The 27,811-nt window shown below is 36.0% G+C and overlaps 1 long non-coding RNA gene across 1 annotated transcript; it reads left to right on the plus strand.

Annotated features, from left to right (window-relative positions):
* Positions 1 to 1,294: 1,294 nt before the first annotated feature.
* Positions 1,295 to 24,466, plus strand: LOC308190497. The gene is made up of 4 exons (XR_013947270.1): positions 1,295 to 2,285; positions 10,934 to 11,092; positions 16,635 to 16,738; positions 17,152 to 24,466. It is a non-coding gene; the product is annotated as an uncharacterized lncRNA (long non-coding RNA).
* Positions 24,467 to 27,811: the final 3,345 nt, after the last annotated feature.

Genomic DNA, 27,811 nt, shown 5'->3' on the forward strand with positions numbered 1-27,811 from the left:
AAAAATGAGAGTGATGTTTCCGTTTTTGCACTCAGGAGGACTTCACCTGACTTCCATTACTTTTCAAATATGATTGAGAGTGTCTTCACAACTCCATCAACCTTTTCCCTTAGGACCCTGAGACCATGTCATCATGCCCCTTAGACTTCTACCTGTTCAGTTTCATCAGGGGTTCTTGAACCTACGCTTTGCTTACAGTGTGAGGTACTGTGCTCCCATTGTGTATGTAGGTCATTTTTTGTTTTTGCAGATGTTCAGCCACTTCCAGGAAAGCAGGGCACATCACAGATAATGGTTTCTTGGGAAGACAAATGCCATCACTCCAAACATCCCCACCTTCCTCTTACTTTAACCCAGGTTTTTATTGCTGAGCATGACATCATATGTTATGGAATATCCCTTTGGCCAGTTTGGGTCAGCTGTCCTGGTTCTGTCCCCTTCCAGCTCCTTGTGCGCACCCAACCTCCTTGCTGGCAGGGCAGCATGAGAAGCTGAAAAGTCCTTGGATCTGTGTTAAGTACTGTGCTGCAACAATTAAAAATGTCAATGTTATCAATACTATTTTCATAAAAAAATCAAATCAACATCATAAAAACCTCTACAAAGAAAATTAACTCTATCCCAACCAAATCTGTGACACAAAACTTTGTGGAATTTTTAACTTGTGTCCATGGGCACAGCTAGATTGAAATTGAAAGTTCTCATATTACCTCCAGCCTTTGTTTATTTCTTATTTGCTTCATTATCAGGAATCATTATCATTAATAATTATTATGAGTACACTCATAATATTAACTTGTATAACGAAAATCACATATGGTGTTGTTTTGTTTTTTTTGTTGTTTGTTTATTTTTCCATGTAAGGCATAAAAACAAATAAGTCAGGATAATTGTAAATTTGCATGGTATAAGAAAAACAGTGTTTATAAGCTGATTCAGTACTTTAAATTAGTCAGTATTTCAATCAAATGGAGCTGTTATTTGAAAATGTATTAATATAGTACAGCTGGAAAAATAAATGCAACCTGTTGCTCTTTTAAAAGAGAATTTCCATTCTTTTAAAAAAAGAATATCCTTACATTAATTCCAAAATACCACGGCTTTATCTCAGACTTTATTCTTTGCTGGCATACATAATAGCATCAACAGAACAATAGTTTTGACATGTCATCTGTATGTGATTAAAACATCAAAAATATAAAGACAAAAGAAAAGGTATAAACTAATTGCAAGAGAAGTTGCATTCAATTTCCATATAGAAAATTTCCAAGTAGGTGGTGTTATATGGTAGGAATATAGTTTGGAATAATGTTGTTAACTTTACTTTGCAAATTGTAGATTTACCATGTAGGTTGCAAACGTGCCCTTCCTAAAACGAGCCAAAATGAGGAAAATACTCTAGGCTGTAAAGCAAAGTTAATCATGTGAAAGTTACTAAACCATGTTGGTGGCACAGAGAAGATGGGCCAGCTGAACTGTACGAAGTCTTTTGTCTTTATTATGAAAATGCAACAAACACCCTGGCTAGCTCTTTACATGCGGGTTGGATGTTTGACCCATATGTTAAATGGAAATGTGTCTTCTGAAATCAGTAAATACTGATTTACACAATGAGACAAAGGTATAATAACATCATTCCATCAGAAGCAGTAATGTCTGCAGGTCCAGAAAATTAAATCTAAATTCTTACCAGCATTTCTTTCATTAAGTCAGAAATAATCAGGACAGTAACTAAGTAAAGTAAGCCCCAAACACCTGTGCATTAAGGGGACAAGGAAGGAGGTTTCTGAAGAATTTCCAAATTTATGGTTCGAAGATGGAGCACAAAAAAGACTGCAACATACTAGGGAGGAAAATCCCTATACATTTAACAAATTATTTGAGCTGTGTAATGCTGTGGCTGGTGCAATACTTTTATCTTGATAAGGGCACTAAGAACAAAACAAGAAAATCAACCTGCTCTCTGAATGCACATTGTGTGAATTAGCATATTAACAAACAACAAATGTTGCTGGAGACACTGTCAATTTACTAAAATTCTGACAAAAATAAAGTTCTTGTGAGGAATAAACTTGACTTTGCAAAGATTAGAAGCTATCGAGGGTGAGGAAGGAGAGTTGCAATTATCAATTTCAGCTGAAGATTCTTCAGTGAAAGCAAAGGTCGACTAAGTTTATGCAGAAGAAAAGGTTTCATAGGCAAGCCAGAATCAAAACCAGATATAAAGACCAGCTTTGTCAACAAAACCTTAGGGGTTGTCTTTAACCAGGTGTCATGGATTCAATGTAAGTAACTTTTTTGTTATAATGCATTTTTCTTATTCAAGTATGTTAAAAAACAAAATGTTAAAGCTTTATTAAAGGTCCATTAATGGGGGTGGGGGGTAGTTCTCTAATTCTAGCATGTTATAGTCCGGGTCATTATCATTTATCAAAGTATACAAATAAAGGTTCTGTAATAGATTGATCTGTTGTACCAGCACAACAGATTTTTTTTTTTAATATTTAACTGTTTTTTTTTTCATCTAAGAAGGATACTTCATTTATTAATACAGTGCTGCTGCTGACAGATCTTTATTTTTATTTTTTCTTTTCCTTTTTTTATTTTTCTTTTTTGGTATTTGTATTTCTTTTGGAAGGGAATTATGAAATGCCTATGACAGTTAAAGTGATCAGAGCCTTAGGGCTGCAACTTACAAAAACCATCTATAAAAAATAAGAGAGGCATATTTAGTGTAGTAACACAGAATGAGTTTTTCCTCTGGAAAGTAAACTATAGTTATATAAGATCTCTGTATCTCATTACTGTGCCCTTTCCAATAAACAAGAAAATTGATAAGTGCATGCATGATTATGAGTTTTATATACAGGAGACTTTCTGTGTTCCTATTGAAGAGTAATTTTTTGTTCAGTTGGCCATATATATGTGACATCTATATTCACAATGTCAAAGATAATACTGAAGAATTAAGGGTATTTAAAAAGGATAGCATTACAGGCTTTTCTATGCTACTAAAATATATGGTGATCATGTGATCACCATAAATATCACATGATGTCTTATTATGCTGCAAAGAAGGTAAAAAAACAGATAACATCTAATTTTTATCACATTTTTGTTGAGAGAAATCAAGTGATTGATTTCAGCAGTGCTTGTTGGACTAATGAATGTCTGGAATCACCTGTAAACCTAGGTGATAATAACCTAGTAATATCAATATCCGTGGAGTAAGATTTTATCTTTTAAAGTCAAAACCTGGAAAGTAAAGGGAAAAACCATAAGAAGATATTCTGAAATAGAATTACAACAGTGCAGAAATTTTCCTCCCAAAGGCATTTGGTGCTTCTCTTAGTTGAAATAGTTGATGTATCTTGAAATTGATAAAGCATTGCAGTCATAGGCTTGTCATGGTCCTCTATTAGCCTTGCATGGCTAGATCCTGGAAATTTTTGTCTCTTTAAAGTGTCATTAATGGACATCCATTTTTGTACATCCAGACGTCAGGGAATAGTGATCCCACAAGACAGAAACTGTATTCCTTCCTCAAGATCACACTTTAGGATTTTTCCCCTCTTACAGAGGATCTGGTATTGAATTTTATATAGAATGGGTAAATGCTGCAGTAGGAAGGCTGTATACACCTTGGCTGCTGAGCTTGCACAATTCAGAAAGGTTTAAATCAAAAGGCAACAGAGCGGCAAGAATATGTGTCCAGAAAAATGAGAAAGGAAGTGAAATAATGAATACGGATTTTTTAACTATATATTATTCTGATATACAAAAATACTGAAGGATATTAATAAAATCTGATGCAACCTATTAAATTTCCCATTTAATACAATTATTTAAATACATCTACCAACTATAAGTGTATTAGCATGTTAGAGGTTAATATGTTTGCAGTGGAAAAAAAAATGGTGATACAATATTTTACAGAAAATAAAAAATATTTTTCAAAGTACAAATTGAATAAAATGCAAATCTGTATCATATTTATTTGAAATACAGAAATTTCAGCATATTGATAAACTAGCGTGTTATAAAACAATAACTTCTCATGTGACTGCAAAAGGAGGAGTTAGTTACAGTTTAACCCAGACTTGTAGAAACAGCTGGGAGAAGTCTTGCATTCTTGTTCTCATGGGGGACTTCAACAAGAAACAGTCTAGGAGGTTTTTAGAGTGTGCGGAAAATAGCTTCCTGACACAGCTGGTGAGTGAGCCAACTAGGGATGGTCCTCCCCTTTTGCTCATAAATAAAGAAGGAATTGTGGGTGATGTGAAAGTTGGAGGCCATCTTGGGCACAGCGATCCCAAATTAATAGAGCTTTTGATCCTTGAAAAAGTAAGAAGGGAGTTAGCAGAACTGGACTTCTGGAGGGCAGACTTTGGCCTGCTAAGGACACTGGTTGATGGAGTCCCATGGGAGACAGTTGTGAAAGATAAAGGAGTCCAGGAAGGCTGGACACTTTTCAAGAAAGAAACCCTAAAGGCACAGGAACAGACCACCCCCACATGCCAAAAGATGAGCCAGTGCAGAAGAAAACCAGCCTGGCAGAACAGAGAGCTGTGGCTAGAGCTCAGGAAGAAAAAGAGGGTTTATGACCTTTGGAAGAAGGGATGGGTCACTCAGGAGGACTACAAAAATGTTGCGAGGCTGTGCGGGGACAAAAATAGAAAGTTGCTCTTCTCCTGTCCACCAGTGCTGTAACCCTGTTGTAGATGGCCACCAGATTTGTCAGGCACGAGCTGCCCTTAGTGTAGCCATGTTGGCTGTCACCAATCACCTCCTTATTTTCCATGTGCCTTAGCATAGTTTCCAGGAGGATCTGCTCCATGATCGTGCCAGGTGCAGAGGTGAGACTGACTGGCCTGTAGTTCCCAGGGTCTTCCTTTTTTTCATTTTCCCTTTTTAAACATGGAGGTTATGTTTCCCCTCTTTCAGTCACTGAGAATGTCACCAAATGGCCATGACATCTCAAATATGATGGACAGTGGTTTAGCAACTTCATCTACCAGTTTCCTTAGGACCTGTGGATGTATTTCATCAAGCCCCATGGACTTGTGCACCTTTAGATTCCTTAGATGGTCTTGAACCTGATCTTCTCCTACAGTGGTTGGTTCAGCATTCTCTCAGTCCCTGCCTTTGTCTTCTGGGGCTTGGTTTATGTGTTTGGAGCTCTTGCTGGTGAAGACTGAGGCAAAAACGTCACTGAGTACCTCAGCCATTTCTGTATCTCAGGTAACCAGGTCTCCCACTTCCTTCTGGAGAGAGCCCACAATTTCCCTAGTCTTCCTTTTATCACCATCATATTTATAGAATCCTTTCTTGTTGCCCTTGGCATCCCTGATCAAATTTAATTCTGCCAGGGCTTTAGCTTTCCTAACCTGATCCCTGGCTGCTCAGTGTCTCTATATCTCTCCCAGGCTTGCTTCCACCCTCTGTAGGCCTTCTTTTGCTGCCTGAGTTTAGCCAGGAGGTGATCCTTGCAGGCCTCATGGAGATTTTGCCTGACTTCTTCTTTGTTGGGATGCATGGTGGCAGCTCCTGATCTCTCCTTACAAAGACTGCTTCTGTAGCCATGCCCCTGTCAGCGTCTTGCCACCTGCACACAGTACACATATATATGGTCAGAGAGAAGGAAAAAAACAGCACCATTTGTAATGTTAATTCAGCATATGAATCATTTTGTTAATAAGATTTCAAGTACAGGCTGATGCTATTCCACTAATGAGTTTAATTCAGCTCAATTTTTTTTTTTTTTGGTAGGAACTTAGCACTATAAAATAATTTCATTCCTGTCAGTCTTTTTCTCATAACTTATTATTGCACTTGCATTTGCTATCTTATGAATTGTTCCCATGGCAGTAAAAGTAAGATTTCATTCACTTTGACTCCATTTTTTCTACTAAACTTGAATCACTTATTTTTATTGTTGAAGGATGGCAAATTTAAACTGCATTATGAAAATGCAATAATGTACTCTGTATGTTATTGGTTCATATCTATTTCATTTTTAGCCATTGTTGAATAGCAATTGAATAATATCACTTTCCATTACAAGCAGTCTTTATTAACCTTTGGGAACTATTTTTATCCATTCTGATTCCAGTTGTTTGATAGAAACACTTGCATTGGTTGCATTGGTTTTAATTTATTAGTGAAAGAGCTGAGTTAGCAGCTATGGACAAAAATAATAAACTAAGAGTAATTTTCTGTATTATTTCTAACTCTGCTTTCAGCTTTAATATTTAGTTTTACCACAGAGAAAAATTATACACTGTGTAATAGTCTGATAGCTTGGGTTTCATTAGAAGCCCAATACTTCTCACATCTGTATTAGTTGAAATGTTACTGTTCACATTGCTGGAAAAGGAGGAAGACACATTTGTGTACACCTGAAGGGATGCAAGACACGGACTCCTGATGGTTCTTGAACAGAAGATGTTTATTGCCCTTTTTCGCTACTACATATACTTTCCCCGTAGCCCCACGCGCTGTCCACACACCCGAATCTGTCTTACAATTGGTTAGAGACCCTCAGACACGTGCCTCAAGCCAGCCAGCAAATGGCCACTGCCCAAAGCTCATCTTTAACACTGTAGCCAATTTACTTTATCTCGACCTTGCTCAAGTTTTTGGTTCTACTGCTGTTTTCCTCATTATCTCTAACTCAGGGACATGTGAAACAGCACAAAGCTCCCTGCAAATTCCTTTCCCACATACACCTTTGAGTTAATATGAAAGTAAAATATCCTCGAGTTAAAAATTTTGCAAATCTGTATCAGAAACTGTATATATAGACAGTCTAGCTAATACTCATAATATGTGTTCCTTGGACAGTGAACTGCGCATTAGTTAATAGAAACACATAAGTTTCACATCTGTCGACTTCAACAAAAGTCCAAAAAAAACTATTGTAACTCCTAAAAGGTTTTACACAGTTGCAGTTCAGGAGATAACAAATGCCAAATGATTTGACCAAATAAAATGTTTCATAAAGTCTAACAATTCTGCTTGCCAAAAATCATGGAAGCAAAGAATCACAGAATCATAGAATGGCTTGGGTTGGAAGGAACCTTAAAGATCATTTAGTTCCAACCCCCCTGCCATAGGCAGGGATGCCACCCACAGGATCAGGTTGCCCAAGGCCTCATCCAACCTGGCCTTGAACACCTCCAGGGAAGGGGCATCCACAACTTCTCCGGGCAACCTGTTCCAGTGCCTCACCATGCTCTGAGTAAAGAATGTTCTACTAACATCTGATCTAAATCTCCCCTCTTTTAGTTTAAAATCATTCCCCCCTGTCCTGTCAGTCTGAATGAGCAAAAAGCTGTTCTCCATCTTTTTTTCTCTAAGCCTTCTTTAAATACTATAAAGTTGTAATGAGGTCACTCCAGAGCCTTCTCTTTTCCAGTTTGAACAGCCCCAACTCTGTCTGTCTTCATAGGAGAGGTGCTCCAGACCTCTGATCAATTTTATGGCTCTCCTCTGGACCCACTCAAAGGGATCCACATCTTTCATGTGCTAGAGGCCCCAGACCTGGATACAGCACTCCAGGTGGGTCCTCAAGAGGGCAGGAGCAGAGGGGCACAAACATTTCCCCCAACCTGCTGGCCACTCCTCTCTTGATGCAGCCCAGGATGCAGTTGGCCCTCTGGGCTGCAAGAGCATACTGCTGGTTCATGTTGAGCTTTTCATCCACCAGAACCCCCAAGTCTTTCTATGCAAGGCTGCTTTCAATGAGTTCTTCTCCCACTCTGTGCTCATGTTTGGGATTGCCCTGACCCAGGTGCCACACCTTGCACCTGGATTTGTTGAACCTCATTAGGTTCACCTGGGCCCACTTCTCAAGCTTGTCCAGGTCCCTCTGGATGGCATCCCTTCCTTCTGTTGTATTGACTGCACTACTCAGCCTGGTGTCATCTGCAGTCTTGCTGAGGGTGCACTCAATCCCATTGCCTATGTCTTTGATAAAGGTATTAAACAGTACTGGTCCCAAGACAGACCTGAGGTACTGTTCCTGAGGTGACACCGCTTGTCACCATCTTCCACATGGACACAGAGCCATTGAACACCACTCTCTGGGTGTGGCCTTCAAGCCAATTCCTTCTCCACCAAATGGTCCATGCTTCAAATCCATATCTCTCCAAATTTGGAGACGAGGATGTCATGTGGGACCATGTCAAAGGCCTTACAGAAGTTGAGGTAGATGATGTCAATTGGTTTTTTAGTTGGTCTTCCCTTGTCAACTGATGCAGTCACTCCATCACAGAAGGCCACCAGATCGGTCAGGCACAATTTGCTCTTGGTGAAGCCATTCTGGCTGTCTTGGTTCACTTCCTTGTCTAACATGTGCCTTGACATTACTTCCAGGAGAATATTTTTCATGATCTTCCCAGTCACTGAGGTAAGACTCACTGGGCCGTTGTTTCCCAGGCACAATCTGCACAAATGATGCAGTCCAAAATTCAACGTGTTTATTTATTTATTTTTTTCTCTATAGACAAGATCTTTAGCACCCTGCAGAGTTTAAAAATAAATAAATAAATAAAAGGGTTCAAAGAGATGTATCTCATAGTAATATTATTAAGTATTATAGTTTATGCTTTTATTCTTAAACACTGGGCATTGTAAATTTTTCCTGAATCATGTAAAAGACTTAGAAAAAGTTTCGTTCACATTTTTTATTTTCAGGTACTATATGAGGTGCATATGTATATAACACGTATATGTGTTTGTGCTAGGATATGTATATTTATATGTTAAGACACAATGTTTTTGAACTTCCACAGGAAAATCTGAGTTTCTTAATCAACATGTCAATACATTTATCATCTTTTAAAAACCGAGTTAAATTATTGTTTTGTCCATAAGCTCCAGGGATCATGTTTACATGTGAGGAGAACATCAGTGTAATTTGATTATCTGGATTATTTAAAATATTTGGGCAGTGATTTCAACTTCAATGGTCCATTGGGAAAACCATAAACCCAGCAAAGAATGTGGGCAATATCATTTACTTTTCTGACAAACTGGACAAGCTAGCATTAGTGGCTCCCCATGTTCTGGAAAGAGTGAGAAAGGATCTTATGGACAATATATCATTTGTAGGGATATATATGGGATCTACCTTCTTCAGCTATGAATCAAGCAAAAGGCAGGCCCTTTATCTGGGTTGTTTGGTTGTCATTGCCTTGATGAAATAATTTAATGAAAAAGGAACTAAGTATCTCATGCAGATAACAACTAGAACAAGCACCATCTCAAAGGACCCATTCTTCTCAGGGCATTTCATAAACTACAGAAAGGTGAAATATTTCATGCTCTTTCCCAGACTCTTTGAATGTCTGGCTGAAACCAGTTTACAAATTAGCCTTCCAGCTAAGTTAAATAGGATAAAATATACACTTAGTAAAACCTAATAGCACTCCTGTGGCAGTTCATTCACAAATCTGAAACACACATAGTGATCGTATTCCTTTGTTAAAAATGGAAGGTGGCTTGTGCTGCTCCAATATTGTAGAGAGAGAGTACTCTTTAAAATGAAAAATTATTTTTCTCTCAGGAAGAAAGTTCTTTGCCCTTCCTGAAAATTTCCTGTTGCATATATACATTTATTTTTATAACAGAGAGAGCATCAAATCCAGAATTTACTCTATTTTGTGAAATTATTTTCTCCAGAGTTCATAAGATCTAGTTTAAAATGTTCAGGATTTAAAAAAGAAAGAAAAACAAACAAACAAAAATAATTTGATTTCTAATGAATTTTTATAAGACAGGAAAGGAAAGTGAAATTTCTACTATTATTTTAATAGTTAGATACTTTCTTCATTTTTTTCCTTTTTCTTATTAATAAATGTTATAATATGTGATTTGATGAACTCTGAAAAATCTTTATTTTCCAACTTAAGTGTCTGTATAAGAGAACTTTTGTTTATACGTATATATGTATGTATATATATAACTTTTTAGGTTGGAGGTTTAATAGAACAGGATAAGAAAAAAGAGATGAGAAAAAGAGAGGGGGGGGGGAAAAAGCAATGAGTCATGAGGGACCATGCAGCTGAAAAGTTAATGATGGAATTATAGCCTCTTAAAAATGTAAATGACACCATGCAGGAGAGCACATTGTATCCATGAAATGAAAAGAAGAAATGGCATCCAAGGCTAAGTGCAGTGTGAATGAAGATATTACTAACTAGTGAACAAAATGGCATAGTAACTTTCAGCTTCAACTGCATACAGACAAATTAGTCAGTTTTCCAACACTGTTACCACCATGGTTAAGTCTAATAATCTAAATTTGATTTCATTTGATCTGGAACTCATTGCAATAGTTTTACTGTCACTGTGACCATATCCTATTCCCAAACCTGGAAGCATTAATTGCAGAAGTGGTGGATAAGGGTTGAAGAGGAAATGGAGACGTTTATTTTAATTTGTTTGGAAGAAGAGAAATGAATTTATACATAGGAACAGCTATTATTTTTTAAGATTCTGAGGCTCCTTAAATTTAAATCAAAGTGACTTAAATCTTATATGTCTTTAAACTCATAGATAACAACTCAAAACAAAATATTATAGATTTGCAAATGAGGCTAAATATAGAATTGTATCCCTAAACTAGTGAAAATGCAAGACAATTTTATCTGTACCTGCTGTATCGTTTCTTTTTTTTTTTTTTTTTAAAGTTGCTATGGGCTGCTGCATGCCACCTAGAATCAGTACATAAAAAGAGCCAAAAACAGTAGACACAAATATACATTATATGCCTAGTTCTTTTTCCTTGACCCTAACACTCCTGGAGGCTTTAAAGGGGTCAAATTAAGTTACAAGCAAGCAGGAAGAAGCAAAAGAATAGTAAAAAATTTTCTAATGGTTTAATGTTTTCTCTCTGAAAATCTTATTAAAAATATTTTTTTCTCAATAGAAAATATTGAACTACTGTCATGATGAAAGAAATCATCACTTGGCACAGTTTAAATAGACACTATTCTGTGGTTCAAATTATCAGCTTAATCTTCCATTTTGAGAGTGTTTACACCAAGCAGTGACTGATTAACCAAAGTAGTGGTAAATGGTAGCAAAGGTAGGTATTTTGCTCAATCCATTCTATCTGACATAATATGCCATAGTAATAACCCTTTAACTATAGTAAAATATTTTGGAAATTACAATTTATAATGTGATCCTGCTAATCATTGTTTTTGTGGTAGTGGTGAGTTAGCTATTTTCATTCCTACTAAAACAGAAAATCAGGTTTCTTATTGTGGTGGTTTTACTCGGGTGGGCGGTCAAGTTCCACCACAACCGCTCTCTCACTCCCCCTCCTGAAAGAGGAATGGGGAGAAAATATGATGAAAAGGGCTCAAGGGTTGGGATAAGGATGAGGAGATCGCACAGTAATTATTGTGACGGGCAAAACAGACTCAGCATAGGGAGGCAGTAAGATTTATTGCCTGTTACTAACAAGCTAGAGAAGTGAGAAACAAAGGAAAGAAACCCAAAGCACCTTGCCCCCCATCCACCCTCTTCCACCTCCTCCCCCCGAGCGGCGCAGGGGTACGGGGGAATGGGGGTTATGGTCAGTCTATAGCGCTTCTTCGCCGCCGTTCCTTCTTGATCACTCTCGTACCCTGTGCTGTGGGGTCCCTCCCACAGGACGCAGTCCTTGCTGAACTGATCTGGCATGGGCTGCCCACAGGCAGCAGCTCTTCAAGAACTGCTCCAGATATGGCTCCGTACCACAGGGTCCATCCCTCAGGGGCAAACTGCTCCAACCTGGATCCCCCACGGGCGGCAGCTCCTGCCAGGTCACCTGCTCCTGCGTGGGCTCCTCTCCACGGGCTACAGGTCCGGCCCGGAATCTGCTCCGGCAGGGGTCTTCCACAGGCCGCAGTCTCCATCGGTGCAGGTCCACCTGATCCACTGTGGTCTCCTCCACGGGCTGCAGGGTGGAACCCTGCTCCACCGTGGTACTCCATGGGCTGCAGGGGGACAGCCTGCTTCACCATGGTCCTCACCACAGGCCGCAGGGGACTTCTGCTCCGGCACCTGGAGCACCTCTCCCCCTCCTTCTTCACTGACCTTGGCGCCTGCAAGGCTGTTCCTCACTCCTCTCACTCTCCCAGCTGCTGTGTGTGCTGCAGCATTTTTTTTTTTCTCCTGTCTTAAATCTGCTCTCACAGAGGCACAAAACAACATCACTTATTGGTTCAGTTCTGGTCAGCAGTGGGGCCCTTACCAAACATGTGGCAGCTTCTAGATCCTTCTCACAGAAGCCACCCCTATGGCCCCCTGCTACCAAAACCTTGCCACGTAAACCCACTACACTTATAAAATAAAGTAGGTCAGGTAATTTTTTTAGAGGTGTTTTTGTTTGTTTGTTTTTGTTTTTTTGTTTGTTTTCTTTTTCTGTACTGGGCATGAAAGTACTGGATATGGTGTGTTTGCCGCACAGAAGGCCAACTGCTTCCTGGAATACATCAACAGAGGTACAACCAGGAAGTTGAGGGAAGTGATTGTCCCCTTCTACTCTGCCCTCATGAGGAGCCACCTGGTGTACTGAGTCCAGGTTTGGGGCCCCCAGCACAAGAAAGATGTGGACATTTTTGAGTGAGTCCAGAGGAGGGCTACAAAGATGATCAGAGGTCTGGAGCACCTCTCCTATGAAGAAAGGCTGAGAGAGCTGGGGATGTTCAGCATGGAGAATAGAAGGCTCTGAGGAGACCTCACTGTGACCTTTCAATACTTAAAGGGGTCTTATAAAAAAGATGGAGAAGAACTCTTTACTCGGATAGATCATGATAGGACAAGGGAGAATGGTCTTAAGCTGAAAGAGGATAGAATTAGACTAGACATTAGGAGGAAATTCTTCACTGTAAGGGCGGTGAGGCACTGTAACAGGTTGCCCAGAGTTGTGGATGCTCCATCCCTGGTGATGTTCAAGGCCAGGCTGGATGGGGCCTTGGCCAACCTGATCTAGTGAGTAGCATCCCTGTATATGGCAGGGGGATTGGAGTTAGATGATCTTTAAGATTCCTTCCAACCTGAGCCATTCTATGGTATGATTCTGTGAAGATGCTCTCAGAACATCCTGAGAACATCTCCAAAGCTCTTCTTTATGTGAATTGGTTTGTCACATCAAAATTTCAGTTCATCACCTTGACTTGTGTATGTTACACTGATAGTTTGTGTTTAATGGCTAGGTGAGCTGCAGTTTGCTACCCGGCCTTGAATTCTGAATATTTTCACTCCAGCTGGTACTGATGAATTTAAAAATAAATGACAATAACAAAAAATATTGTGAAGTAAAGCAAGCTGAAGTTAGTTTATTATTGTGACATGTCCTGAAATGAACATTCTTACAGAAAAACTCATCTTCTCGTGAAAAACCTTCATCTGTCCTAATTCAATGAGTGGGAAGCTAAAGACAATTATCTACTGATTATTACAGCAATAGCTGGTACATCTATAGCTACAAGGATATCAGTGTTTCCATTATAAACCCTGTTATTCTAGGTTCTAAAAACTGGCAGTTTATTGAAAATTGACACAAAAGTTAGAAGATTAGAAACAACCTTTCTGAAAAGAAATCTTGGTATCCAGCCATTTGCAGATTACATAATTGAAGAAGGGTAATAGTTTGCTATTTAAACATGTATTGTGCAGGCTGTTCAGTTTAGAAGGACTTCACTGAAAATACCATTTACCTTACAGTAAGTCTCCCTATATTATTTAAAATATAATTAAATTATTTTCTTTACAATATATTTATCAGGAGTATAAAAATGTTACACAGGAATTCTAGTAAGATTCTAGATGACATCATGTAAGGTTATATTTTATCTTCTGTTATAATAATTGCCTCTTTTGATTCCTTCTGGTATTGATTCCGGTTCTGTAGGGCATTCAACCAACCCTGTTTGGAGAAACATGGGGTTGTTCTTTTTGAACAATGAATTTCTGGAGCTTTCAGCTTCAGCTATCTTCAAGGGGTCTGAACAAATATCTTCAGAGCCGTGGTACATGTATCGCCAAATCTGTAAAGCACAACAGAGTTATGAACTAAAAACATTCTGATAACCCTTTGACTTATTTCGTCATAAATGTATAAAGACGTATTCTTATATCTATGGAGATATTCTGAGTTTGAAAGAAAAGAAAAAAAATAGTCCGAAAACCCATCCATTTCCATTTTTCCATTGAAAGATGGGAATATAAAGTTAACTTCCTAAAAATCTAAAGGAGGGGATAATAAGTCAATTAAAAAACTATCTAACACTTTCTACAGATTCATGTGGTTGGGAAGGCTCTTTTTACCCTTATTACCTTATGTTTCTAATGAAAGGATTGGGAGAAAAAGCCCAGACATGCTTGCTATCAGAGGTACAATAAAAAAGACAATAAAAGGAGAAGGTGGCAACTGCAAGAGTGTAGAAATAGTACCAACCAAGCATCAACTCTGCAGCCAGTCACGTTGAAATTCCCATATTTCTTGCTTCTCTTTTAAGTAGGGGAAAGGCCATAAAACAAAGCAAAGCAAAAAGACCAGAAACATTCAAATGAGCTAAAGCCTGCAAACCAGAGACAAGACATGTTAAGACACTGATATCTTGTAGCTATAATATTCAGTTATGTCCTAAACCAATATTGTAAATTTTTGCATGTCAAAGAGCATGGCTTATGTGTTTTGTTTTTATTCCTGGATTGTTTAAAAATAAAACAAATGCCAGCAGACGGGTCTTAGTCACGTCAATCACAAGATATAGAAAATTTCAGAGGGAAAAAAATAATTTTTTTATTATTTGAAATTTTATAATGTAACTGTTTTTAAAACATGAACGTGTTATCTAAACAGATTAAGTCAGCAACAGTCTACCTGAATAGTCTATCTAAAATGAAAATAAGATGAAAACTGAGAAGAAATTAAATTTGGCATCAATGAGACAGACAAATCCTATATTTCTGAAAGAAATTTCTGGATCATAATGTAAATATTGTCCGAGTTCCTCTGCTAGCAACCACCTTTTTTCTCCTGAATGCTTTCCTGAGGTTTGAGACCTTCTTGTCATCATTAGTGCTGAACAAGCCTGTATGTTGGGGGTCTGTATACATGAGAGGTAATACTGATTGATTTTCAGAAGAAGAATCTTATTTTAGAACCAGGAAGTGCAGGCTTACTAAGAACAAGTAAATGCGTATTCACAAATTTGTGTGCTATAATCTTTTTTAGTTGAATTAGACTTGCACAAGATGAAAACAGTGTGACAGATTTGCTAAAAATCAAAGAGCAATGCAACATTTCATTCTTACATTTCCAGTGACACTTTTTTCTGCTTACATTCAATTTCAACAGACATTTTTGGAACAATTCTGTGAAAACCTAGCAGTCTTGCTTGTTTTGTCTGTGGCACACTAAGTCTTGCTGTAGAGGAAAACAATGTTAGGATGTTGTATTACATCCACTGTTGATTGGTAGCTGTGGTCACTCGGCTCCCTGCAGGCATAACAAGTACTCCTTAAAACAGCTTTCTCGTGTGCACAAATTGACCGTACCACATTGTTTTGATTATTGAGTTTGGCAGAGACAGCTGATGAAAGTTGTAACGCATTTTCAGTAAGTACTCATAAATGCATGTTTGGAAGATTCATTTTTACTCCTTTGATTATCTGTCTTTGATAAAGACTATATGCTTAAGTGATAGCAGGGATTTTTATTGTGGCAGAAATGCTTTACAAGATAGTATTATATTGTTCCATATGATCTCAATTAAGTTGTTGTGGCTACATTAGTGGGTATGGTGGCATCTTACATCGAAAATTTCATGACTGATTGCTGGTGCTTTTCTTTTGGCTCTTTAACAGACACTGTGTTGTCAAATGAGTCAAAGAGAAATTACTTCTCTTCAATATAAAACTGGCATTCAGAAGTAGTGTTTGGAACACTTCTGCAATACTGGGGCTCATCAAGAGGATACATGACTGGCACATATGGTTAATCTACTGACTGATCATATGTCTCAAGTGTACTCTTATGCCTTCCAAAATTTCAAGACAGTTTCACTGTCCTAAAACTTCATAATAATCACTGCTTGTTTCCAAAATCTGAGAAATTTGGCTATGCTTTTACTAATACCATTGTGGGCCTACTTTTGAAGATAAAATTGAGATCTGGGGGTAGGTTCTGATTATGACAATGACATCCTAAACTTACATAGGAGTTAAAAAAAGATTCTGAAGAATAGTGTAATTACTATTACATACACTATGTATAAAACACCTCAGTGAAATGTAGAGCAAAAACAATTTTTCTACTGACCCTAATCAGTCTACTGACCCTAAACCTAGAATTCATGGATAACGTTACCAAGTTGCTGCATGTTGTGGTTTAGAAGGTTTGGAATTTGTCATCAAAGAATGATGTGACTGTCTCTGACCTGCTGCTCCCTTTCCACTTCTCATTCATCCTCTTCAGTTGCATCTATGTTGGGAAAAATTATCCATCTTTAGCCTTATGGCAGCTTTTACAGTTAGAAAGTTTAAAGGGACTTTGTCAATATTTATATTTGTTTGAATATCACCCTCCATGTTGCTGTAAAACTGAAATTATGCACTATGCACAATCACAGAATCACAGAATGATTGAAGTTTGAAGGGACCTCCGAAGATCATCTAGTACAACCCCCCTGCCAAGCAGGATCATCTAAAGCACATTGTACAGGATGGCATCCAGGCAGGTTTTGAATATCTCCAGAGAAGGAGACTCCACGACCTCTCTAGGCAGTGATCAAAGTCTGATGAAAACATTGGTATTGAAATTAGAAAGGGCAGCTATTTAATCTGTATCCCTTAAAATGCAAAGAAACAAAGAATACTTATGAAAAACAGCAAAAAATGTTTGGTTGAACAGCAGTGCTTATTGATAGAACGCAAAAATGTTTGGATGCAGATTTTAAGGTAAGTGGACTGCCTGAGCTCCACTGGACCTGCATCTGAGAGACAAGCAGGTATGAAACTATTGACTTAAAATTTAAGTCAATTAAGTCAAACTCACAATTGACTTACAGTTTACATCTATTCATTCAGCATGTGTTGGCTGATAAAATATATGCACTTGATACTGTGTATTTCTGGCATTCTTTTCAGAGACATAGAAAAATCTGTACCGAATAATGAAGAGAACCTATTAGGACATCATCTTTGGTCTATTTACTCCGGTATCTTGTCGTTTTCTAAACATTGTGTTTTGCTCTTTAAGCATTTATATTTTCATTTTTTTTCATTAAAAATAATACATAACAGAATGAGAAAATACTAGAAAAACTTCTCAGATAAAATTACTCAGTAAATCTCTCATTTTCTTTGTCTGTAAGTTGCCAGTTAATTTACTTTGATTGTCACTATTGCTGGGGATTGATTAAACTCATGCGACAGCACCTTGTTCTCTGTGAATTGTCTGTGAACTTCCTGCACTATTCTTTCTGAACGTCATATGATTTATAATTAATTGTTTATTTTATGTGAGGTCTATCCAAGTCAGAAAATACTTTTTCTACTCCAGGACTTTTTTTTTTTTTTTTCCTGAACCGATAAAGAGATTCAAGAAGGCCATCAAACAAAGAAATCCATATTAACAACTTTGATTGTCAGATCATATTCATGCTTATCCTGTTTGTTGTTGTTGTTGTGTTTTTTTTTCTCTTAGAACAAGAGTTTCTGGCACACAAATATTCACACATCACACAAAATAAAAAGTCTGGAAAACACTATAAAATCAGATGAACAGATTTTATTCAGAGAAATGTTTACAAATACTCTTTTCATGTTATCTATCCAGTTCTTAAAGCAGGAAAATACATAATGAAAAAATGTCAAAGCTCCATCTCTTCTCATGTTAAAACTGTTTTAAAATACATTTCAAAAATGTAATTTTATTTTATTGACATAAGCAGAGCAGATGTATTTCTCAATATTTTAAATTTCCACTGGAATCATGAGTAGTACATTTACATAAATTATCTGACCAAGAACATATATAGTGGTTACAGTTGTGTATTCATTGAAAATATTGCAAAATTTATACATAAATACATGTTGATCATTCATGTTGTGTTATTAACACAAGTAGGTTAGTAGTATTCTTTCTTCTCCTTCACTGACCAACATATTATGAACATTATTATTTAAAAAAGATTATTTTTTATTAAAAACATTATTAAATGTTGCTGTGAAATATGAGATATAGATAACATTAAAAGGTACTAAATTCCAAAGAAGAAACAGAATATGAAGAAAGTAAGCAAAACTGAATGAACTGTATACCATGAATACTAAAATGAACTATTTTAAGGAAGTCTGTAAGCAACCTGTTGTTATTTTGCTTAAGCTTTTTGTGTTGTGCATATTGTTTTATTTTTATTTTATTTTTATTTTTTAACCTAAATTAAATATTAATTTCTTTATTTTTAGTTCAGGTCATATTGTGTTTGCTCAATATGTGGGTTTTATGTGTCTCATTTTCTCAGAACTCTGAAAATTATCTTTTAAGTCTGTGGGACATAATTGTAATAACTACTTGTTTTCCATGTCCTCTGTTAGTTATCATAGGTAGTGCCACCTTTGTTGATTACACAGCAGATGCAAAACTTAATCATAGGTTTTTTAAGCCAAACTAAATGTTCTTAGTAAATATTTCAGAACTTTTAATTCTTTAGTATCAGTCGCAACAATGCATTGTGGCTTATAAATCACACTTCAGTACCAGTTAATTGATTAAGTTGTAAGAGTTTTCAGGTAGTGCAATAACTTTATCCCATGGGAGAAAAAAAAATATGTTCTGAGTGCCTAGCTAAAAATCCTAAAAATGTAATAATGAAATAAATAACATAATATAAAAATTAGGAAAGGTTTGAAGTTGTTAAATCAGATGATGGGAAAACTGGCAATCACAAGACAAGTGACAAGTACAGTCAAAATGTTTTGGAAGCAAACTTGAAAACAACTTTATTTCTGCTATATAGCTTTCAGAATAGCCTTCTGATGCATTTCAAAGCAGTTTACAACGTAGATATGTACCATTATTTTCATTATACACAGTTGATTGTTGACACTGATTAACTTTTAACATTGTTAATATTTTCATACCTTGAATTGAAACTCCCATTCCATCATATGTGAGCCTATAGATCCTAAAAAAGCTCTTTCTCCTAGCCTTTCCTCAGCTATTTTCTCATTTTCAGCTGAAATATCAGAACTTATTCTGCATTTGATAGTCTGAAGAAAGGGAGTAGGACCACCACCACTGAAAAACGTCCACTAAATCCTTCAATAGAGCAAAGGAGATGTCATTCTTCTACCCATTCAGCAAACGTCACTGAAAAACCTACAGAACAAAAAGGACAAAAGTAAGAACAGAAGAAGCAGATTATGAATACAGATGAGTAGAAAATTTGTTCTTCATTCCCATTTGTTTTAAAGCCAAAGATATTTAATATGCATTTATACCCATATTTAATGAGATGATCAGAAGTCAGTTTGAATTATAATCTGCAGCCTAGAGTTGAAACAGCTTTAAGCTCTTCAATGATGGTCCAAAGTCTTAACCTTTATTCTGGAGGGGCAGTTCTATCTGTATTTCTTCCAGAGGAGGAACTGCTCAGCAGTAGAATATATAAATTGTTAAAAAAACTCCTTGATGTCATTGCATACATTCAGATCTCTAAAAGAACCAGTCATGAACAAAAACTGAATTGTACTCCAACACAGATACACAGTCTACATCATCTGAAAACCAGGCCAGGATTCAAATCCCTTTAGACACAGACTATTTGACTGGGTAAAATATATTTGATCAGAAGTACAAATGAAATTATAATGCTGGTGGTGGAGCACTGGTGAAAGGAAACTAACAGAGGGACAGAAGAACTGTTTAGTGTACATGTCTGTATTCCAAACACTGTTGATTAGTATATCTAAACTAAACTAGTGTTTTTTTTTGCAATAAGCTTTTGTGTAACATGATAGCATATATTGAAAAGAATCACATCCCCTTAAAAAAATAAAATAAAAAAATATAAAAAAGGGGGGCAGATAACTTGATATCCTTTCCATAGTCCTTCAGAGTCACATTAGGCACAGGAGGTCAGAGATGAGAAAAACATACTGATGGAAAAAGACATTAGCAAAATCAGAAAACAGTCAGACTGCTGGTATTTTAAAGAAAGTAGACAAAATTCAGGATCTGAGCACCTCCTACATGACCTTATCTGTAAAATTGTGAAGGTTGTTAACACCAGAAACAATATTACAGAACTCTCAAGGATACAGAAAACTTCTAACAGACCCTTCCATCTCACACGCTAATGTGTGTACAGATGCACAATGTTTTCTGAAGCAAAACGAAAACATTACAATATCCAAATTAATTATATGAAGCCAGATTTTATATTTTCACAGGCAAGAAAGTTAGCCTGTAGAATGCTGCGATACATCTAGTCAGAGTGTATCACATCATATGTTCAGCATTATTCTACAAGAAAAAAAAAATCTAATCACATTTATTAGCTGTTTTATTGGTTACTAGAATTAGGCTGATTTGTGAATAAAAGAAAACATTCCAGTTAATTGCTTGTGTTGGGAATACACTTTCAGGTGTCTGAATAATTGGTATAAACTAGTGTTCTTAAACTTCTAAATACAAAGCCTTTTAAAGTGAAGGAAAAAGAAAAAAAAAAAAAGGAAAAAAGACAAAATCACCACCAACTTGGTATTCTGATCCACAATTCTTTTTCCAACTCTTCACTGTCAGTTGGTGGGAGTTCATATGATTAAAAATGGTACTCGGAAGTATTTAGGCAAAACTATTTATTATGTGTTTTCCCTCCAGTGAATATCACTGAAGAAGATGGAGAATCATATCTTACTTCCTCTAGACACATATTTCAAGTTGATGTTTTGGGCTTTCAAAGCCTACACTTTCCCTGAACCCCTCATTTTCTCATACTTTAAGTAGCACGGTATTCATTTTTGAAAAACAAAAACAATTTAAAAAAAAAAAAGTTTCCTGTTTTTATGTAGAAAAATATACTTGATATTCTCTGAAAACCACTGCCAGGTTTCAGAATGCATCACTGACATCTGCACCCTTACAACAACCTCCCTATAAGGATAGAAATACACAAAGAATGCTATGCAAGAAATTAGGATTCAGAACAGAAGTATGTTGATATCTATTCTTACCAAATGCATAGAAAGGTTGGTTCATTCTACTTTTTTTTTTCTTTTTCTGAAAAGCCTAATATTTTCTCTCCTTATATTAGAATTATTATGTTTTCAACACAGCACAATTTGATTATTTGTTTTCTTCTTCATAGTTCTTTTAAAACCACAACTAGCTTTTCACGTTTAAATTTATATAATTGGAGCTGACATTAGTTTTATTGGCAGAGAATGAAGCAGTGTTAATTTGTATTCCCTTTATGGATATAAATGTTCATGATAGCCTTCTTAGTGGAAAGATAGCAAAGCAAAGAGAACTTGAGATAGTAATATATTTAAATATAACATGAGAAACAGGTAAATTCTTCAATTAGCAAGCAATTAAATTTAGTAATTATTCTAAAATGACTGATACTTCTTTTAGAAAGTGCCTTTAACAAGAAGCGGGATATTAATAATCCAGTCTAAAGAGGTTGTTTCTGTAGATAAAATAGCAGAGCATTAGCTTAAACTAGTTCTTCAAATGTAATCAAATATGTTAAGAAAAATACCTTTTTCTGCCAATATAGGTGTGATTATTTACTTTATTATTATTATTATTATTTTTTAACCAGTCTGTTAGGACAGCAATGTTTTACACCCTAAATCAAAAGAGTTATGCTTAATAAGTAAATAAATAAAATGAATAACCTTTGTCAGATCTGACAAAATATTTAAAATCTTACTTAATAAATACTCTTATTAAAGGTCTGGAAGGACAAGCCTGAACAGGTTCAGCAGCTATTCTTTTTGAAAGGTGTAAACTTCACTCAGTGTTATTATATATGTGCCTGTAAACATGAGACGAGAATTGCAGATTTTCTGTGTTAGAAGTGCAAAGAAATCTGAGCAGCGAGAAAAAAAAAATAAATAAAAATATGCAAGTTTGGAAATCATCCTTCATTTCCTCTTAATGAAAAATGAACCTTATCTTGTAGAATACCATATATGATTTTTATGACAAGTAAAGAGTCTTTTCTCCATTCAGATAACTTGTATTGTGGATTAACTTGGTGGAAATGCAACTCAGGGTTGAATTTTCAGGACTTCCACTATTCCTTCTTTATTGAGAGCTGAACACGCAGCTGATGAAGGAAAAGAATGAGATAGATGAGATGGAAAAGGGAAGATAATGACTTCTTTACAAAATCTAATGTGAGCATAAAGCATGAAGATGATGAAGAAGCAGAGGTAGAGAGATATGTACACTGGTTTCTGTTATTCTGCCTAAATCTGTATGTCTTCTGTACTGTATGAAGTGCAATTGTTTTACAAGCAGAAGTCTGTGTTATATGCATCAGTTTACAAGTCCTTAAGAAGCAAACTCTGAAATAAGGTTGAGTTTTTTAAAACCAATTTGAGATTATTTTTTTTTTTGAGCATACACACTGATGATATACATGACTAAGATAGCTGGATAGTAGTTTGCCCCATTCTTATGAAGCCTTTACAACATTTTTTTCTTTGACTTTATTTACGTGCAATCTTCTTTTGTAGCATGCAGTCTTAGACTGGTTTCTCACATGTTTTCAGTCTTCCCTTCTAAAAATCAATTACATACTGCTTCTTAGATTCTTTTCCAACACTTTCTTTTCAGCCTCCTGCTGACTTAACATAGTGTTGTTGCAGCAGCTCTAGATATCTTCATTTAAATTCACTCTTTTCTTTACAGAATTACTTTTCAGTTCACTTCTGTAAAGCAGAGATGTCCATCTACTTTATGAATTTTTAAATACCACTTTTAAGATTAATGCTGGGCTCTGAAAAGCACAGTTGTAGGAGGCTTCAATGCATTTTCTTGATGGGTTTTCAGAGGTGTTCCATAACACAGAAGTGCATAAGCAGATGTCATGACAATGAGTAAGGAAGAAATTGAGAAAATAATTGAACAAAAAATGTTATTAGCCAAAAAGTCAATAGAATGTGCACTGATAACCCTGTGCCCTGGTTTGGCTGGGAGAGAGTTAATTTTCTTCTTAATAGCTGGTATGATGTTGTATTTTGGATTTAGGATTAAAATAATGCTGACTACATGCTGATGTTGTAGTTGTTGCTGAGCAGTTCTTACACTGAGTCAAGGACTTTTGGCTTCTCATGTTGCACTGCCAGCAACTAAACTGGAGATGCACAAGAAGCTAGGAGGGAACACAGCCAGGGCAACTGACCCAAACTGACCAAAGGTATCCCATACTTTATGATGTCATGCTGAACAATGAACCTGGGGACAGCTGCTGGGAGACTGGCTGAACCTCAGCTGGTGGTGAGTAACTGTTGTGCATCACGTTGTTGTTGTTGTTGTTGTTGTCGTTGTGGCTGTTGTTTTAATTTTTTTTTTTCCCCCTTATTATACTGTCTTTATCTCAGTCCATGAGTTCTTCCTTTTTCCAGTTCTCCACAATCCCACTTAGGGGGAATGAGGAAATGACTGGCTGCCTGCCAGGTTAAACCACAACACCTTGTTATATCTTAAGAGACAGATTATGTTTTCAGTTTTGTGTTTGATTTCTGATGAAAAGATGTCACTATCTTCAAGACAGATACAACTGTCTTTGTGAAAAAACGATCCCTCTAAAGCAATTTTTTTTTCGTATTTACAGCAGGAGATACTATACACCAAGTTGGTTTTATTTACACTGTTCTGGTTCCCTGTACGTTGATTCCAATATTTATGTCTGGTTAATGCCAATTATTTCTTCTCATCAGTGTTAATTAGGTACCTGCATACTCCAATAGCTATGCTACCAAGAGTTTCTCATTTTTTTTCCTTAACTTTTTAAGATAAGCAAAAGAAATCTACTCTGATTTCTGTGGATAACCAGGAGAGTGAAGTTATTTATGGAAGATGGTATTTGGGTATGCTGGTAGAAGAATTAGATTCTGCTTGCTTAATATTTGCAAGGTTTTAGTAATAATTTACTCAGCAGAATTGTGATCAAAGGATGTGGTTGTTTAGAATTTTTATAATTGTGAATTACACAGTAGTTTGTTTATGGGTTAATTTAGTAGATGCTTGTCATGGTCTTGGTTGCATAAGAATAGACTTCTGTGAACTACTTGCTAGAAATCTTTAGATATTTCAAGGGCTTCAATCAAGCACTGTCATTTCATATGAGGGCTCCAAACTTCTGAGACTCATGCTCATAATACTCCGAACATATTTAATATATTAATTTTCAGAGCACTGGGTACTGACTTTTTGCTCCCAATCTTTTGCCTAGGAGAAAAATTGGCTGCATGAAGTGCTCCTGAGTTTAGAGGCTAAAGAACTGAAAATGAAACTCACTGACTTTCATGCCTTTTATGTGCACAGAACTGGGAATTAAATGGTGCACAACTTGATCTGCAAAATTTTCTAAGATTTTGAGATTAGACCCAATATAGCATAGAAATGTATCATTTCTCACTGTTCCCACATGCCTACTGATGTCTGAACTCTGAAATCTTTGAATCAATCCCACTTGTTTAAAGAGATTCATGAGACTGAAGTCAGGCAGAAAGAATCCTCGTCCTTCTTATAAACACTATTTGAAAGATTCATCATCTTTCTACTTAATTAATGCAACCATTTGCTAACCATTAATCTAGGAAGTCTCTTTCTCTTAAACATGAATGACAGTTCAATGTCTGTGTCAACTATTTCTATAATGTGTTAAGCAGATGGTCTCAAAGGAATGCAGAATTTGTGAAGGTATATCAAAAATGGTTTCTGTGATAGTGAATTACATGTTTCTAGAAAGTGTAGTTTGGTGTTTAATAAACTGCTCATGTGTATTATTCCTTCCAGAGAGAAGGAACCAGCAAAAGAAAGTGTCTCTTGCTCTATCTAGTAAATGAGATAGTACATCAAATATAGCAACAGAAGAATGTATTGCATTTCACATATGCAAACCAGATTATCACAAGCAGGTTCAGAACCAGTCTTTTATGTCCCAGTATCTCAAAGATAAAAGGGTAGCATCAAAATTTGCATGAATTTAAAGATATTTAAAACAATAGAAATTTAAACTGCAAATGCAAATTAATCCGTCACATTATCCCAACTGTGAGAATATCTTTTAAATTCCAAACCTGTAGTGTTTGAGTAGAAACTTTTTTAGCATTGTGAATCGGCATCTGTATCTAAGATGGTGAAGACAAGCAAAGAAATTCTTCTATCTCAGATATGTCAAGGGCTATTGCTCATTAGCCAGCTATGCCTGGAATCAGCTTTCAGAATAAAGGGGTAATTTCTTTGGAGCTAGTGTCACATCTGCCACGTGTTTGTCTGTCTGTGATAATCTTTACTTTGTTCTCTGCAAATCTTTATCTGAAGCTGTTCTTCAGCAGAGTCCTTAATTTTAATGACTATCAGGGATTTTGATCATTATATGGTGAATCTTTGCCTCTCAGATGTGAATGGCTTTTTAAAAAGTGCTCCCAATTTCAACAAGTAGTCCACTGCAGAATAACACTTGTAAATTGAATATTTTTGATTCTTCAGCTATATTACAGTAGGTTTAACAAATTTTTGTCACTAGAAATGTCTAAAAATTAACAATTTTGATCTTTTGGAAAAGTGGGTGAGGTAGCTGAGGGAGAGAGATAAATTCAAAAGAGAGAAATTTATGATGTCCTAGGGATACATCACTATTTATAATATACTGGAATTTTCTAAATTTAATATTCTAACATTTGTTTTCATAATTTTTGCTGTCAAAAAAAAAACACTTTTTTTTTCTTTTTTTCTTTAGCAGAATGACCATGCATAACATATATACATGTACACCATGCTTCAGATAAATATATTAATTTCTGCTGTTAGTTATTATTATTATTATTTAATAATCTGAACTTCTGAACTAACTTTAAAATCAAGTATGTCTTCTGAAAATCTGGTTTACTATTTATTATTTAATTTAAACATAAATGAAATTTAATTAACATTTTCAAAAACATTCATTTAAACTGACAGATTTGATTAGTCAACCACTATGAATTTATTTTTCTTCAATATTTACCATTTATAGGCTAGATTTGTCAAATAACTCTCTATCTACAGGTTACACAAACTTCATTCCAATTGTTCTTCATTGTCTCTTACTGGAGAGTTTAAGACCAGTCTGCAGTGGTCTAACTCTACTCCCAGTCAAGTTAATGGATGCTTTCCAATTTACAAATTCCAGAGTACAAGCCTCTGTAATTCGGTGCCTGGCTCACCTGACAGCTTCTCCTCCTTGATATGCTGACTGTTTTAAGATGTTTGAATGATGAATAATGGTTTTAGACACTTGTAGAGAATACATGCATACTTATAATGATTTAGCTAGTGTCGACTGCTGTGCATCTCAGAAGCTCAGTGGTTCTCTTATTACTGTTCTGGCAATGTAAGTAGGCTTTAAAATGGGCATAAATTACCTGTTTACATATTTCCAAACCTCTCTGCTGTAGTAGAATGGTGTACAATTGCCTAATATAAATGAGAATTAGTCACTGTGGTTTTTTTTTTTTTTTTTTTTTCGTTTTTTCTTTTTCTTATTTCAGTTTTGCCTTGGTTTTTAATGTTTTTTCTCTTAATTTTCAAAATTTTCAAAATTTGCTTGCTAATCTGAATTTTCTTATAATGTGAATTAGGCATATAGTTTAAAAGTTGAAAAATATTACTAGGCAGTATAATATTTAACTTTTTTTTTTTTTATTTCTAAGCTTTAACCTAAAAAGGATCAAGAGTTAATACATCAGAACTGTAAGATTTATTTTTCTTATATATTGGGCCCAAACCTCATATTTTCTTTTCATGTTAATGCAACTACAAAAGAGACTCAAGTGGTTCAAACAGCTAGGCTTTGGTTCACTTTACATTCAGGTTCCCCTAGGTTACAGAGCTGGCAAATCTTGTTCTGCCTCGCATCTGCTCCTCAGTCCCTGACTATGAGAGCTCTTGTTCTGGCTGCCAGATAAGTCCCTTTGGGCTGGCTTCTGCAGGAAACAAAGGAGAGCTTCGAGTTATGAAGAGGCATGACTTGTCTCCACTAGTTGACAAGTTATAAAGATGGTTGACAGCTGTCATATTCCACCCAAGTGCTCCCTCATGCTGAACTATCTGGCAAGTGGGTCCCCCACAAAACAAAAGTCTTTGCCCCTGAAGAATCATTGTTTTTGCAGAGCTGTTAAAATATAGCCTAGGGAAAAAAAAAAAAAAAAAAAAAGTCCTATAGGTATGGGACTTAGAGTATAATTTGACACATTTTATGTGCTAAAGTCATGATATTAGTTATTTATTACCTGAGGTTATAAAATTAGTATAGGTTCATAAATTACCCTTTAAGCAAGGAATCTAATTGTTGTGTGCTTATTCTTCAACAGTTGGGGCTGAAAATTATTTTTAGAAAATGGATTGCATTTGCCCATGGTTATGCAAACCTGTTGATCTTTTGATGATGGCTGAAATAAACCCACTACAGTAACAACAGAAAATTGGTGTGCTGCCATGGCAGAAATTGCTTTATATAAACAAGCATAATGACATATTTGAAGAATTTCAGGTGATGTGGAAAAAAAGATGTTTTATATC

The sequence above is a fragment of the Anser brachyrhynchus genome (assembly GCF_964034855.1).
Source record: "Anser brachyrhynchus genome assembly, chromosome: 2".
In the NCBI taxonomy this organism is placed as follows: domain Eukaryota; kingdom Metazoa; phylum Chordata; class Aves; order Anseriformes; family Anatidae; genus Anser; species Anser brachyrhynchus.